The sequence below is a fragment of the Protopterus annectens genome, chromosome 13.part0 (assembly GCF_019279795.1).
Source record: "Protopterus annectens isolate FY-2018-M chromosome 13.part0, PAN1.0, whole genome shotgun sequence".
NCBI classification, from domain to species: Eukaryota; Metazoa; Chordata; order Ceratodontiformes; family Protopteridae; genus Protopterus; species Protopterus annectens.
The window spans coordinates 1,248,314,871-1,248,332,940 of NC_056747.1; the positions used below are offsets into that span (position 1 = coordinate 1,248,314,871).

General features: G+C 35.6%; 1 protein-coding gene across 1 annotated transcript in view; it reads left to right on the forward strand.

Moving 5' to 3' along the window:
- The window catches only part of OSBPL7 (oxysterol binding protein like 7), a 1,590,705-nt gene that overhangs the window by 1,014,375 nt on the left and 558,260 nt on the right, over positions 1–18,070 (forward strand). The window lies entirely within an intron of this gene.

Sequence of the window (18,070 nt, forward strand, 5' to 3'; positions counted from 1 at the left end):
CTGCAATATTTAAACCTCACAGAGGAGAGCAGTGATTCGCAATGTTTTTGTAAAAAGAGCGCCTTTAGCAGAATGTTGCAATTTTTTATGTATTTTTGTTAATGTTTCCTTTATCTGGGGGTGAATATTTATGTATGTCTGTATTTATCCTGTTTTTTTTTTTGTTTTTTTTTTTTATTCCAGGTTTTAGTGGGGTTTCTGTAAAGGTCAGTGTATTAACAAGACACACCAAAAAATTTGGATTATTGTATTGTATCAAAAAAATATCTTACTCCTGAGGCTAAACTATCCCTAGCTAGAGCATTCCTACTACGAGGCCTACTTTATGCTGCTCCCATCCTGACAAACCTACAGTCTTTATTACTCTCACAACTAGGACAAACGTATAATAAAATCACCAGATTTGCAACCAACCTAACTTACAGACCTCACCATTGCACTGCACATAAACAACTGTAATTGCCAGAATTCCCCCACCAACTTCTCATAGCACAACTGCATATCCCCCAATCCATCCTGTACAAACCTACTGCTTGCCCCTCCCTCTCTTCACTTGTTTCCTTCTACACCCCCACCAGACCACTCAGAAGCTGTGACCAACAACTCCTTGACATACGTAAACCCAGCAGAAATATAGGTAAACTCTGTAACCATAATGTGTCTTTAGCTTTGAACAAACTTCCTTACTACATCAGAAGCACCTCAAACACTGCTCAGTTCAAAAAGCAACTAAAACTCTTCCTCTTAAGTTCATGGATTTGCCCTTGTCAGGAACCTACCTAAACCCTGCCACCCCTTCCTACCTTACCTCACATCCCTAACAGCTTCACAGTTATTTTTCCATTCAATTTCCCTTTATAAGTAGTTTTACAATACTAGGTAATGTCACATCTCAGTTTACACTGCTTGTATTAACAGTGTAATTTCTAGTATATAATTATTGTATTCTTGTATTGTATTCTGTTTTTGTTTGTTACTAAACTCTTAGTTGGTCTTCAACTCCCTCCACCTAGTACTTGTGCTGACCTTGACTCAGTTGTAAATATATACTGTACGTGTACATGCCAAAGATGCCACTTTCTCTCATGTTAAGTTTTGTAAATTGTATTTTTTGTGCTCAGTCCTTTCGTGTTTCTGCATTTTACTATTTGTACTATTTCACTATAACTACTATGTAAAACTCAAAATGTATGTATCTATTTTACTGTGAGATTATGTATGTGATTTTACCTTTGGAGCTTTTCTCCTCGGGTCTCCACTAAAAATGAGCTTCTGGTTCATTTGGACTAAATTTAAACAACAAGGTTCAGCACCAACTGAGTGAAAAAATACATTTATTAAAGAGAAATTCAAACCGGTTTCGGCTACTTAGCCTTCCTCAGTGAATGTCATTCCTCTTTCAAAAAACCTAATGTATATCCCACCAACAATTAACCAATTCCACAGTCAGTAAGTCCTTAAAGGCACAGTGATATATTCCATAATATGCATCACTAGTTCTATATTGAACTATAGTAAACTCTGAAAAATACATGCCAGTGAAATAAAATAGAAAGTGAAATAAAAAGATGGAAATAATATATATATATATATATATATATATATATATATATATATATATATATATATATATACACACACACAAACAATATAAAATGAATAAACAATTATCCACATAAATCCTGATTGTTTCACAAATGGTCATTCAGATTTGGTGAAAACAAAGCCCCTAACTTAGTTATCCATCTTTTTTCCATGCCATTCAAAATCCTGTGCCAACCCAATTTTTGAGATCTATCACCCCATATTATGTCGATAATACAAAAATGAAATTTGGCAAATTTGTGTGCACAAACATGTCTGTAAAGTGTATTAGTTGAACATTGATTCCTGATATCCCCTAAATGTTCAGACATTCTAATTCTGAAAAGCGTAGATGTTTGGCCAACATAAAATGCGGAACAGGAGCAGGTGGCCAAATATACCACCCAGTCCGTCCCGCAGTTGGCAAAATGTCTAATCTGGTACACATGTTTAGTATTCTTGCATGAAAACTCCTTGGACTTAAGCATATATTTACAAAAGGAGCAATGTCCACAAGAAAAAGAACACACCAGTTTGTCCCCTGTGATGGTTAATTGTTCATATTCAGAATGCTGTTCCATTCTTGATTTATAGTGATTAAAGTATGACCCTAATGTCTTACCCCTATGGTAAGAGAATTTACACTCATCCGTAAGAATGTTGGATAATTCTGGATTAGTCAAGAGGATATTCCAATTATTATTAACAGCATGTCGAATGGCATGTATATTTCTGCCATATGTGGTGACAAACCTGATGATATTGGCTCGTTCAGAGGTTTTGTCAGATATGTCAGAAGTTGTGACCTATCCTGCCCAGAAGCCCAGTTGCAAGCTGATGATATATGTCCTGGTTTATACCCTCTGGTCTTAAATCTATGTATAAGATCCTGTTTATGATGTTCAAAATCACTCTCAGAGGAGCATATCCTTCTAATTCGAAGGAATTGGGATTTGGGAATATTCCTTATAATATGATTAGGATGTAAACTAGTAGCTTCCAAAAGGCTGTTGTACTGAGGATATTTGCGGAATACCTGGTTGGACAAAGTATTGTCCATATTCCTGCTGATTTTGACATCCAAAAAATGTATTTCTTGATGGTCCATGTTAAGAGTAAATTCAATACCCCACTTGTTGTCGTTGAGGTATTGAACGAACTCCAATAGATGTGGTGTCAGCTCACCAAATCAGCCAACAATCGTCCAGGTATCGCCGCAAAATATCCATCTCATCCAAAAAGAAATGATGAGAAGCATCATATATAAGGATATCCTCCAAATATCCCATAAACAGGTCAGCATAAATGGGGGCAAATGATGCCCCCATAGCTGTACCCCTGACCTGCCAATAACATTCCTTCTGAAAATAGAAGATATTTTTGGTAAGGACATGTTCCGCCATACAGACTAACAAAGTATTGAACCCTGGAGGATATAAATTTGCCTTGTCAAGCCAGTACTGAAGCTCCTGAAGCCCAGCCCAGTGTGGAATATTTGTATATAAAGCAGTGACATCCAGTGTACGCATAATCCACTCATGCTCTAATTGGATGTCACTGATGATTCTAAGAAATTTGGTGGTATCCTTTATCCTAGATCTAACTAAGGATAGGAGTGGCTGCAAATATTTGGTGAGGAATTCCGATAAAGGTTCCGTAAGTGAGCCTATGCCAGATACTATTGGTCTGCCAGGGGGTTTCAACAGGTTTTTATGAATTTTTGGCAGGAAATAAAGTATCTGTTTCTGAGGATCATTTACTTTAAGATGTTGTGCAACCGAAGTACTTATCATTCCTTCCTCAACTGCCAACTCTAAAAAGGAATCCATTTCTTTCTGAAAATGACTAGTCGGGTCCAAAGGCATAGGCATATAATGTAGGGCATTTCTAAGTTGTCTGTATGCCTCAGATGTGAAATACGCCATGTCCATTACCACTACTGCTCCCCCTTTGTCAGCTGAAACTATAACAATATTATGATTTTCCTTAAGTTCCTGAAGAACTTGTTGCTCAGCCCTGGATAAATTATGGCCCAACATACGGGTCTCATAACCATGAAAATGTAAATCTTTAAGAACAGATTTTTGAAAAATGGCCACATATTTATCCATAGGAGGCTGGAATTCTGTTTTTTTTAACTTGAAGTCAGTGGATGTTTGAGAGATGTCCTGTGAACCAAAAAATAGTTTTAAATTCAACAGCCGGCAGAATGATTGAACATCTTTAACCACAGAATCATGTAAACAACGAAAAAAGATGGATAACTAAGTTAGGGGCTTTGTTTTCACCAGGTCTGAATGACCATTTGTGAAACAATCAGGATTTGTGTGGATAATTGTTTATTCATTTTACATTGTTTGTGTATGTGTGTGTGTGTGTGTGTGTGTGTGTATATATATATATATATATATATATATATATATATATATATATATATATATATATATATATATATATATATATATATATATATGTATATATATTATTTCCATCTTTTTATTTATTTCACTTTTTTATTTTATTTCATTGTTATGTATTTTTCAGAGTTTACTATAGTTCAATATAGAACTAGTGATGCATGTTATGGAATATATCACTGTGCCTTTAAGGAATTACTGACTGTGGAATTGGTTAATTGTTGGTGGGATATATATTAGGTTTTTTGAATGAGGAATGACATTCACTGAGGAAGGCTAAGTAGCTGAAACCGGTTTGAATTTCTCATCAATAAATGTATTTTTTCACTCACTTGGTGCCGAACCTTGTTTAAATTCAATTTGCCTGTTTTGGTTCTTTGCACCTGCCTTATGTGCGGACTACATTTGCTGTTCTACGTGTGTTTTCTCACTTCGCTGGAGGCCTCTGAGTGAACGGTTGCTTTTTTATTTGTGTCGTATTTCACTATCAACAATTTTGCCACTTTTCAATATCTTAAGGCAAACTAGGATAGTAAGGCTCCATTTTTTGGTTTCTGTCGTGATCTGTATGGGAAGGAACTGTTTTAGCGTTTTTTATACTACACGTATTTATACTATGCTCTGTTTCGGAAAGGATTTCGTCAGCGTTTTTGGCTGAGATACTAGGGGCGTGGGATTGCTAGTATTGTGTTCTGTGGACTATTTGAGACAAATGCCAGGTTATGTACATCAAATGCTTCTTATTTTATTTCGGAAGGAAACAGCGGTTTAAGCGACAACAGGATCGAAGGATCGTTGTGGCATAAAGCAGTTTCTACTATCCACAGGCCATATAAGTGAGTTTCTGACTTTTACTTTGCATTGAATGTGTTTGAAATGCTTTTGTCGGCACTTTTTGGCCTGGTTTACAATACTCAAGAGTATTCCTCAGAACATTGGGATTGTCATAACTGTTATTAACATGTTCAGTGAAACCTTAGGGACTTATATTATCTTTTCGTGTGTTACATATTCCTTCTTTGTTGAAAGCAGTGATTTTGCAAGAACAGGATCGAAGGATCGTTGTGGCACAAGGGTTAATACATGTTTTATGTGTGAGTCACAGACATATTTGAAGTCGCGACAATTGGATCGAAGGGTCGTTGTGGCGTACATGTGATTCACTGTTTTGACATTGTATTTCATGAGGAACGGTGTATATGCTGCTGCTTTGTGCTTGATTTCTTAATATGCTTCTCTTGCACATTTGGGTGACACAACGGGATTGAAAGATCATTGTGGCTTTTTGACCAATTTTGGTCCAATGAGCACTTTTTTGACATCTATGAATATTTGCCTTCTCTACAAATCACGTGAACTTGTTTTGGCATGAGATTTTTTTTACACATTACCAACTTTAGAGTGTATTATAATTTCAATTTATACTGCTTTATTTATAATTTTTGTACTTATTCTTACAGCAGATGTTGAATTTTTGACCTATATCATTAATATGATCATTTCTGTTACTGATTATGCTGAGATTTTTTCTGATTAACGAATGGGTTTATGGCTTAGACAATATTGTTGTTTAAAGGCTATATATACTTGTTCGAGTACTTATTATTAGGGGTTTCTTGCAAACTCATGTGCTTATCATAGTGTTGGTTGGGACACTGTGAGATCAGTTTTTTTATATTTTTGCATTTTCTTACTTTTTTGTTAGAAAAATGTGTGTATTTACATATCATCAGATTTACACAGATAAGGTTGGGTTTCTAGGTTGAACTAACTACATTAAGTGGGTTGACCAACTGGATTTTCTTATTATTGTGTTTATATTTGTATATACATATTTTCTCCAGGATTAATCAGTTATGGATCTTGAAACCATATTACAGGGTTTATCTGCTGACCAAAATTATCTTGAATAATTTGGTATTTCTGCAGACAATACAAGTTCCAATATAGGGGACATCAGGGATCCTAATGATTTATGGAAAAGCTTATATTTTCAACTAACAAAAAGCATGACCAATTTACGAAGCTCGGTTTGGCACCTCAAATTATTTAAGGCCTACCAGGACAAAAATATCACTCCTAGAGGCCTTAGAATCAGGATGCAACTTTTTGTCAGTAATCCTGATGATTTGTTACAGGAATAATGGGTACAAGCGCAGCAGGAGGCCACCATGACCTTTGTTAAAATTTTACCATCTTTTCATGAAAGATCAATCCTGATCAGTATAACTGAAACCCAACAAATTTGCAATGATATTAAAGGTTTTGAGGGTCAGAATCAGGATTGTCTTCAAAAATTATCCAAAGACCTATTAGTTACAGAGAAAAATCTCAGGGATAAAAAACTGCATAAATTCCAAAGCGATCTTAGGGACTACAAGCAGGGTAAACCCTTTGGATTTAAGAAAAATGTCACATTTTTAGAAGGGGAAAACAGGATGGCTTGGCCCAGGAGAAAAAGACCCAGATCAATACTTAAAAAATCTAAATCAGACTACAGCAGTACTTCAGGGGAAGAATCTTCTATTATTGAGATAGAGCAAGGACCTATTCAGGGGACCCCAGCCCATAAAAAAACAGAGAAATGTTATAAACCCTTTAGATCCAGGAAACACAGGGGTGGGAGAAAACATAACAAATGTCGAAAATCTGGAAACTTTGTTACAGATGATAATCCCCAAACATTAGTCGGTTCTAATGTATTAAACATTTATTCTGTCACATTGTCTGATGCTGCTATTAAACGTTTGAATAAGGGATTAACATATGTTTCTGGTTTCTGTGTTCATGAAGATTCTGTGGTTAAAGATGTTCAGTCATTCTGCCGGCTGTTGAATTCAAAACTATTTTTTGGTTCACAAGACATCTCTCAAACATCCACTGACTTTAAGTTAAAAAAAATCATAATTCCAGGCTCCTATGGATAAATATGTGGCCATTTTTCAAAAATCTGTTCTTAAAGATTTACATTTTCATGGTTATGAGACCCGTATGTTGGGCCATAATTTATCAGGGGCTGAGCAACAAGTCCTTCAGGAACGTAAGGAAAATCATAATATTGTTATAGTTCCAGCTGACAAAGGGGGAACAGTAGAGGTAATGGACTTGGCGTATTATACATCTGAAGCATACAGACAACTTAGAAATGCCCTACATTATATGCCTATGCCTTTGGACCCGACCAGTCGTTTTCAGAAAGAAATGGATTCATTTTTAGAGTTGGCTGTTGGGAAGGAATAATAAGTACTTTGGTTGCACAACATCTTAAAGTAAATGATCCTCAGAAACAGATACTTTATTTGCTGCCAAAAATTCATAAAAACCTGCTGAAACCTCCTGGCAGACCAATAGTATCTGGTATAGGCTCACTTACAGAACCTTTATCGGAATTCCTCACCAAATATTTGCAGCCACTCCTATCCTTAGTTAGATCTAGGATAAAGGATACCACCAAATTTCTTAGAATTATCAGCGACATCCAGTTAGAGCATGAGTGGATTATGCGTACACTGGATGTCACTGCTTTATATACAAATATTCCACACTGGGCTGGGCTTCAGGCGCTTCAGTATTGGCTTGACAAGGCAAATTTATATCCTCCAGGGTTCAATACTTTGTTAGTCTGTATGGCGGAACATGTCCTTACCAAAAATATCTTCTATTTTCAGAAGGAATGTTATTGGCAGGTCAGGGATACAGCTATGGGGGCATCCTTTACCCCCATTTATGCTGACCTGTTATGGGATATTTGGAGGATATCCGTATATACGATGTTTCTCATAATATCTTTTTGGATGAGATGGATATTTGGCGGTGATACCTGGACAATTGTTGGCTGATTTGGCGAGCTGACACCACCTATCTGTTGGAGTTCGTTCAATACCTCAACAACAACAAGTGGGGTATTGAATTTACTCTTAACATGGACTATCAAGAAATACATTTTTTGGATATCAAAATCAGCAGGAATATGGACATTACTTTGTCCACCCAGGTATTCCGCAAATATCCTCAGTACAATAGCATTTTGGAAGCTACTAGTTTACATCCTAATCATATTATAAAGAATATTCCCAAATCCCAAATTGCTTTGAATTAGAAGGATCTGCTCCTCCGAGGGTGATTTTGAACATCATAAACAGGATCTTATAAATAGATTTAAGACCAGAGGGTATAAACCAGGACATATGTCATCAGCTTGCAACTGGGCTTCTGGGCAGGATAGGTCACAACTTCTGACATATCGTGACAAAACCTCTGAACGAGCCAATATCATCAGGTTTGTCACCACATATGGCAGAAATATACATGCCATTCGACATGCTGTTAATAATAATTGGAATATCCTCTAGGCTAATCCAGAATTATCCAACATTCTTACAGATGAGTGTAAATTCTCTTACCGTAGGGGTAAGACATTAGGGTCATACTTTAATCATAGTCAGTTACAAAGGGTGATGCCAAACAGTATTCTGAATCTGAACAATTAACCATCACAGGGGACAAATTGGTGGGTTCTTTTTCTTGTGGACATTGCTCCTTTTGTAAATATATGCTTAAGTCCAAGGAGTTTTCCAGCAAGAATACTGAACTTGTGTACCAGATTAGACATTTTGTTAACTGCGGGACGGACTGGGTGGTATATTTGGCCACCTACTCCTGTTCCGCATTTTATGTTGGCCAAACATCTAGGCTTTCAGAATTAGAATGTCTGAACATTTAGGGAATATCAGGAATCAATGTTCAACTAATGCACTCTACAGACATGTTTGTGTACACAAATCTGCCAAATTTTATTTTTGTATTATTGACAAAATATGGGGTGATAGATCTCAAAAATTGATTTGGCACAGGATTTTGAATGACATGGAAAAAGGATTGATAACTAGGTTAGAGGCTTTGTTTTCACCAGGTCTGAATGACCATTTGTGAAGCAGTCAGGATTTGTGTGGATAATTGTTTATTCATTTTACATTGTGTGTGTGTGTGTGTGTGTGTGTGTGTGTGTGTGTGTGTGTGTGTGTATATATGTATATATATTATTTCCATCTTTTTATTTATTTCACTTTTTATTTTATTTCATTGGTATGTATTTTTCAGAATTTACTATAATTCAATATAGAACTAGTGATACATATTATGGAATATATCACTGTGCCTTTAAGGAATTACTGACTGTGGAATTGGTTAATTGTTGGTGGGATATATATTAGGTTTTTTGAATGAGGAATGACATTCACTGAGGAAGGCTAAGTAGCTGAAACCGGTTTGAATTTCTCTTTAATAAATGCATTTTTTCACTCAGTTGGTGCTGAACCTTGTTGTTTAAATTCAGTTTGCTTGTTTTGGTTCTTTGCACCTGCCTTACGTGCGGAGTACATTTGCTGTTCAGTTGGACTAACCCAGTTAACAAATGTCAAACTAGTAAATAAAATAAATAAATAAAAAGTCAGTTACAAAGGATGATGCCAAAGCTTCAGTTATTGGTATGATGCACTGGTACAGACAGATAAATCCGTGAGTGTGAATTGGGTGACTTAGGATTGATTTGTGACCCTCGCACCTAATGGAGCTACCTGAGGAGAGTGGGTTTGAGTGACCAACACCAACTTACCCATTCTTCAGGAAGGATGCAGGTTGGTTCTCTGCAGTACAGAGCATTCTTGCTGTGGCTAGGATTTGTGCCTCCATGGAAAAAACACGTCAGTCACCGCTGCTGTGGACATTGCAGTCAGGCTACTGTATGGGCAGAACATTAGGGCAAGGCAGAAAACCTAACAGTTATCTGGATAATGGTCTTCTGAGATTGGTTCTTGCTCAAAGTAGAATGGATGATCCAGTCTTTTCGTGGGAAGGCAAGCCTTTCTTGGTTGGGCTGATTTTAAAAAATCTGACTTCTGAATATTCTAGTTTTGTTGTATAAAGGATAATTAATTTTAAGCTGTTTTGTTTTAGTTATATAACCTACAGATAAGTGGTACCTAAAAACTGAAAAGTTTTGAGACACAATATTAAAATTCAGTGCAATTGAAACATAGCCACTGACCTAAAAGCCTTACTTTGAGGGACCCATCTCAGATGGTTAAGATTTGAGAACTCTCTTTACTTACTTTGTCATAACTCATGTGTTTTTTTAACTTTTTAAGAGTAGTGCTTTGGAAAAAGACAATCTTTGGCCTATGCAAACATCTCCCAGGTCAGGTTAGAGGCCTGAAAGTTCGCTCCTATTTTTCAGGCAGTAACACTGTTTCGTTCTTCTGCTTGCAGCTTATCTCTTGAAAGTGCCCAGATTTTATACTATAAAAACAGAGATCCTTTAATTGAGTCCATATCACTCAAGAAGAGCCTCACAGCCATTGTTTGTACCTCTTGTGTCAGTAGGTAATATCATTCTTGTTACTACTGCTTGCACTCTAATCCAGCTGCCACATAACAGAACTGGTAGAGGCTTGAGATGTGGCTCACTGCTAGTGCTCTAATCCAGCTTCCACATAACAGAAGTGCCAGAGGCTTGAGATGTGACTCTTCTCACAATATTTAGCTGCATTGGAGTCCAGTTTGTGTAAGAACAGGAAAGAATACTTTGCTGTGAGTACCCTTGTCTAAAGTAATTTAGAGACATAATCTAAGGCCTCTGAACATGACTGATCCGATAGTTACCCATACTCATGGTAACTTAAGAGCCCCTCTGCTGTTTCTTAGTTTTCTAGCAAGGATTCAAGTACTAACTCAATATTTTTGGCCATCATCAAAGAGGTTGATAACAGAGGTGACATCATCAGTGCCATTTTATTATTATAGTAAACATCCATAAAATGATCCTGGATTGGGGGAATTTATCCCCATAATGTGTTGAATTTAGTCCAAAGCAGTTGTCTTCTGTCACCTCTCTTAATGTCTATTTAGTTAGTGTGACTTTGATCAACTTATACTGTATGCCCAGTGCTGGCATTTGAGCATGTGGTCATCTCATTCCAGACAGTATATGTGGGACAGTTGTTTGGTGGCTGGTGGCAGGTGGCTATGGTATTGCTGGAGAGTAACATTCATGGATTCCATTTGCAGGCTGTGGTATAGGATTGATTGCTGTTTCTCTGCACTAGTGTCCTTGGTCTTCTGGATGCTTTCCTGTCTCACATTAGTCCTTCTTGTCACTTGACAAGTGATTGCATTTTTGGATTTTTTAAGCATGTTTGTGATTCCGTTATGAAGTGCAAACTTATCACAAAGGTCTCCAGAAAGAGCTGCTTCTTCCCATTGTGAGTTTTCAACCAACATAGATTCTAAGGAATTTGAGTTTCTGTAGTCATAGAAAGATTTGAGTTTTCCTCTTTTGCAGGTTACCTCTTGAACCCCTTCCTTTAAGAAAGTTCTCCATGGAGTAGTTTTGTTTCCCCTTTTAGTCTCCAGAGAACCTACTAAGTGCCTTCCTGAAGTAAGCTGAGATTTTATATTGGGTCACTGCTCCACAGTAGAATAGCTAGGGTGGGATGTGGGGTAATTGCCACAGTCACAAAGTGTTGGGGGCACGATCAACCAATCCCCACCTCTCTTTAATGCATACTGGCTTTTAAAATCCAGTATTGCATGTCTGATCAAACCTGAGTTCTGTAGTGCTCCCTGTGATCTCAACTGTGGCAAGTGCTTGCTAAATTGTGGCAAGTAGTTCGCTACAGTTTAAAGCATTTCTTTTTTGTATTTTTGTAATTAAAACCTGAGCACTTTAGCACTCCATGCAGAGTATAAACTGTAGCAACTGCTACATTTTAAATGTAAAAAAATATATTTTTCTCTATATCATAGGTGGTGACTGGAATATGATAATTAATCCAGAACTTGATAGAACAAATAAGGATAATAAGCAACTTGTTCAGCTCACTACACTAATAGCTGAAATAATGGAAGACTTTAAGTTAGCTGACCCATTTGAAAACTATAGGAATAGTACAACTACTAGTAAATTCACTTATTATTCACCATACCACAAGTCTTGGTCTAGAATAGATATTTTTTTTAATATCTGAAGTTCTATTAAATAATACAGTCACCTACAATAGTGAACCTAGAACAATATCAGATCATGCAAAAATAAACATTACAATAAAGTCAAAAAAGCAAAGACTCCAAACAGTTACGAACTGGACATTAAATATTAACTTATTAAAGAATAAAGAAGTTTCACAGTATATCATTGACATTCTCACCCAAGCTAAAAATAACCTAGAAGTAACCGATATACCATACGACATTCAATGGCAAGTGACAAAAGCCACTATTAGGGAAATATTAATTTAAAAAGATGCTTTCTATAAAAAATTAAACATGGAAAAAGTCAGAACAATAGAATCAAAATAAAAAACATAGAGATAGAATTACAAATGAATCATTTGCCAGCACTTGAATGTCAAATGGTTACACTACAGGGACAATTATGGGAAATTCAAACACAACAGTTCTCAATCGGTGAAATTAAACTTCTTCACAAATATGCCAAGTGGGCTCAGTCACCCTCAAAAGCACTGGTAAGAATCATAAACATAAAAAACCCCCTACCAAAATAAAGCAATTAAACTATAATAACAAATCTATAGGTACGGATGAAGAGATTATAGCGGCCTTTGAAAAGATTTACCAAAACCTATATGGCCCTCACGGCCAGTTTAATGAATCATTATTTCATCAATTTACTGAAGAGTTACAATTTCCAGTGCTGAATGAAGCAGAAATAAATAACCTCAAGGCTCCTTTAAATGTAGAGGAAATTATTGCTGCTGTAAATAGGTTGAAACCAGGCAAATCACCAGGGCCAGATGATTATGTGGCAAAATTCTACAAGACTTTCAAAAAACAACTAGCTCCAATACTACTGAAAGTATACAAATACATAATAAAGTATGATACCAAAGACTTGTATATCAGTAACTCAAAAACTATATTCATACCAAAACCCAAGTCTGAAGCATCAAATCCAAACAGTCACAGGCCGATAGCACTCATAAATATTGATATCAAAATTCTTTCTACAGTCCTAGCCAGTAGAATCAAAAAAATCTTACCTCTAATCATATCTTCTGAACAGCTAGGTTTTATGAACAACAGACAAATATATGACAATACACTTACCATTGATTCAATCATTAGTTTAAAAGCGTATGATAAATGCCCTAGCTGTGCTCTTTCAGTAGATGCCATAGCAGTGCACTTTCAGTAGATGCAACCAAAGCTTTTGACAGGGTAAATTTTGATTTTATTAAAGATACCCAAGAAATTTAGCATCTCTGAAGACTATATAAACATGGTTAGGGCTTTATACAATAATGCCACAACAACACTGTTTATAAATAAAAAGCAATCAAAACCTATTCAAATTGTGAATGGTACAAGGCAAGGATGCCCACTATCACCATATCTGTTCAATATATACATAGAACCTCTATTTCTTAAAATATCACAAAGAACTTATCACCATCTTATGAATATTTCAAAAATCCCAATAAAGTATACAGCTTTTGCTGATGATTTAAACATCTGTTTTGAATTCCCAAATACAGATTTGAATATGATATTAAACTTAATTGAAAAATCCCCAAAAAAATCAGTTATATTCCCTCTGAATACTCTAGGACATAAATAATTCTACTTCCCCGAAACTGAAATAAAAGTCAATTATAATCTTAAATGTCTCGATATCATGTTCACTCACTCACACTCTGATATGACGAAAAACAATTTGCTCAAAACCCGGACTGCTATCACTGAGGACACTAAGAAATGTTTAAATCTCAATCTATCTCCACTATCTAAGACAGCTGTAGTTAAAATGAATATTCTTCCAAGATTATTGTTTCATTTTAGTGCTATTAATCAAAATATACCCAAAACCTTCTTCTCCAGATTTGAAACACTACTACGTAAATTTATTTGGCATCCAAAAAATACAAGAATAAAATATTCTAGATTAACGTTACCCAAACAAAAAGGGGGGCTAGGTATACCTGAATTCTAAATGTACTATAGCATTATAAATGCTAGTCGAGTTATACAAATAGCAAATTTTGAACCATTCAGCAAAGCATGGCATCCACTATGGATTAAAATATATTACAATCATCTGATCTCATGCAATTTAAGTCCTAAAGCAGCACCCTTTTTGAATTCTAAGACATCAAAGTATTTTAAGGTCCACCCCATAATCATAAGAAACACACTAATATTTCAAAAGCTGGTATCCTCCCTAAATCTTAAGGATGCTTTGATACTAGGACAACCAATACATCTTAATCCTAATATTAAACTAAATAATACTATGATCAGTACCTCAAAATCAAAAACATCACCAAATGTGATTTCTATCAGGTCAAAAGCCTTTAATTTGAAAACATTAGGCAAAGATTTGAAGTAAATAAAAGTTATAACATCATAATCAACCAATTAGCATACCTGATTACCACAATTACTATGAATGTTAAAATAGATAACCAAGACATGCAGCTATATCAAACAAATTATTAAACTGTTGCTTTTGAGATCTAAAATGGTATCAAATACCTATAGATTAATAACAAAAATTAAATATCAAGATGCACTTCTGTATTCCAAATTTTGGGAAGAGAAAAATAATATCACTGTTGAACAAAAATCTGCTGCAGTTGAGCTTACTGTGAAACTAACCCCCCTCAAAAAAACTAATTTACACCCAAATTATGATTAATAACAATACTTATCACACACCACTTTTTCTAAATAAAATCAATCCCTCACACTCTCCTTATTGCAGCATATGCCAAAACAGCATTGCAGATACCCTTCATATTTTCTGGAGCTGCAAGAATGTTTACAAATTATGATGTTCGTTAAGAGCCAAGTTAGAAAAAAAGGGATACACTAAATTTACCCTGCCATGGGAAATGGCAATTTTACATGTATTCCCTACCAATTTTTCTTATGAAAACAAACACATCATAGTCACACTGTGTGCAATGATGAAATCATACATACCCCAAAACTGGTTAGATAGAAGTACAATCACATGGGAAGAATTTAAAGGATTTAAGAATTTAAAGTACTTTTTAGCCAGTAAACTAATTACAAGAAGCCAAAAAAAAACTATCCTACTATCAGAAACATTGGAGAACACTTATAGAAATCTTAGGTCAAAACTGATGTTATGAACAAGGGACTGTACAACATCAGTATTATTCTATGTAAATAAGGGAAACTAAAGATATTTAGCATTGTAAAATGTTTACCCACAACAAGAATGGGCAGGTCATGGTAATACATATAAGATGAACATTCAAGGTGACATCAATGTATATAGTTAGTACAAGATATAATGTAAGTTAGGTAGGCTAGAATGTCTTGATGCAAGTGTTTTTAATGTCAGATTTTAATATGCTGTAAATTATCTCTGTGTAGTCTTCTGTATTACAGCTCAATATGAGCAGTTGATTTTTAGTCAATTTTGTATGTTGTTAGTTTAACACTGATGGTTTATGTTATATATACTTTATTAGGATTACTGCAACTTGATATTCCTAGTACCTCTTCTTATATTTTTCTGTGATATTCTTTTCTTGTATTAAAGTAAGAAAAAAAATGCAATAAAAATATATTTGAAAAATATATATATATATGTTTGCAAAGTAACACCTGAGTGGAAGGAGAGTAGGGGCAGGGTGCAGAGACAGAACCTGATTGGTTCCTGCCCAGGTGACTGCTCATGGCCCTTGAAGAGCACAGGTGGGTGGAGGAATGAATTAGGTACTATCTTGAGGAAACTGAGGGGGTGGGTTGCTGCTTCATTAGAACAGCACAGGATGCTGATTGAGCCAGCTATGCCTCTGCTCCTCCATGAAACCTGTCTTCAGAGATGTCATTTTTCATATGTGTAAAGATTCAGACTTCTCTGTGTCTGTCCATAAAAATGATAGCCATACTTGTCACCTGCCTGGTTGATGCTTTATAGAAACATGAGGAAAGATTGGAAAGATTCTTGCTTAATTTCTTCTTCTCGTCTTATATCACAGAAACTGATCAGTATGGCAAAGAATTTATTCTTCTGCCACTCTGGCCTTTCGGTTCTTTCTTTTTTGTTATTATTTTTTAAACAAGAAACATCTTTATTAAATGATCACTTATGACATAGGTAATCATACATTTATACAAATGAAAACAAATCATATTGGCACAATCCCAGTGGCAAAGATTTTGCATCACAAACCATATTGATATAATTTCAGCTGCAAATGTTATACATCACTTATAATTTACCCAGTCGTTGTCATTCAGACATTATATAGTTCATTCATATCCTGCCTTCTTTTAAACCTCATTCCTTCCCTTTTTGCATTGTTCCCATAGTTCCCATTTTTCCATGCTCCTACCCTTTTCTAAAGATCCCAATTATACACTAGTTCTACCACAGTCAGTTTAGACTTTGATTTCCATTTTCTAGTAACTGCTTTTTTGGCAGCCACCATAATTAGACTCTGCAAGGTCTTACTATGTCTAGGCAATTCCAATTCTCTATCATAGCTTAGAAAAATAATTTCCCTAGTTACATCAATCTGCTGACCCAGTATCTCTAACAGAGCAGTTTGTAGGAAATCCTTAAAGTCTGCCAACCCATTCCACTCCCAGAAAATTTGTTCAAAATTACCTCTTTCTTCCCCATCACACCGCCAACATTTGCTGTATTCCCGAGGAAAAAAATCTCTGTAGTCTACTTGAGGTATAAAAATATCTGTGCAAACATTTCCAAGCAAAAGTCTTAAACCTTCTAGATTTTGTTGCATATTTGGGTGACATACATGTATCACCCATTGTTTGCTTATGGATTGCATATCCAGTCTCTCTTCCCAATCCTTTCTAACCTCCTTTGATTGATTCTTATAGTTACCATGCAATATTTTATATACTGTACTAATTATTCCTTTTTTAATGGCAGCTTCTGTTCTAGAGTCTACTAAAAGCTGTACCAGTGCTGGTCTTTCTTTTAGGACCCCCCCCATTTCTTTCTCTTTGCCTATACCCTGATATCAATCTTTGATAGGGAAGTTGATTCTAACCTGCAGTCCACATAAATTCTTGGTGTCTTTGTATTCTGTTACCTTTCCCTCTCTAGTTATTTGCTCCCAATACCTGGGTGTCTTTGCCAGTTTTATTCAACAAATTCCAGCCCCCTGTTGTCTCTATCCCTAATTTCAATAATCCCAATTGACAGAATCTCCTTTCTCCAGTCCCATGTTACCTCAGTTCTTAGAATGCTTTCTGCTGCTTTATGAGTATAATATGCTGCATGATTATTGTTATTCTTCTTAAAGGTTTGCATCCAAAATCCCAGTCTCTTGTTTCTTCAGCTTCCCCCATTTCATCATCATCTCTTTCCACTTTGAATTATAGGTTTCCGCTTGTGCTATGTATAGGAGATTCAGCTGTGTAGCTCTAAAATACCCCTTCAAATCAGGTAATCCCAATCCGCTTTGTTCTAGTGGAAGAATCAGCTTATCACAAATTACTCTTGCCGTCTTCCCCTCCCAGTTAAAATCCTTCAGCTCATTTTTAATTGTTATCCACAACTTCTCTGGTTGATAAAAATATGCCTGACCTGTGTTTAAGACTAATGGGACTAAAAACATTTTAACTGCTTGTGTCTTACTATTCATATCCATATAACAGAGCTTCCAAGTTCTCAGTTTTTGTATTATTTTTTGTTTAGTCTCTTCCCACATATCCTTAGCTGCCACACTGGAATAATTTTAACCCATAATCCTAAATACTTCATTTTATCATGTCCCCATAAATATGAATATTACTGAGCCAGTTTGTGTGTTCATAATTTACCACTATTGCCTTTGTTTTAGCTTCATTAATTTTGTATCCTAAAAAGATCTAAAACTGTCTCAAAATGTTCCACAGCATTGTAATGTCCTTTTCTGGTTTTATCAGGTATAAAATAATATCATCTGGAAATAGACCCAGCTATTCTTGACTACCATACCAATTATATCCTTGAATTTCTGAGTCCCTTATTTTCTTTGCCAGTGGTTCTAAATATAATGCAAATA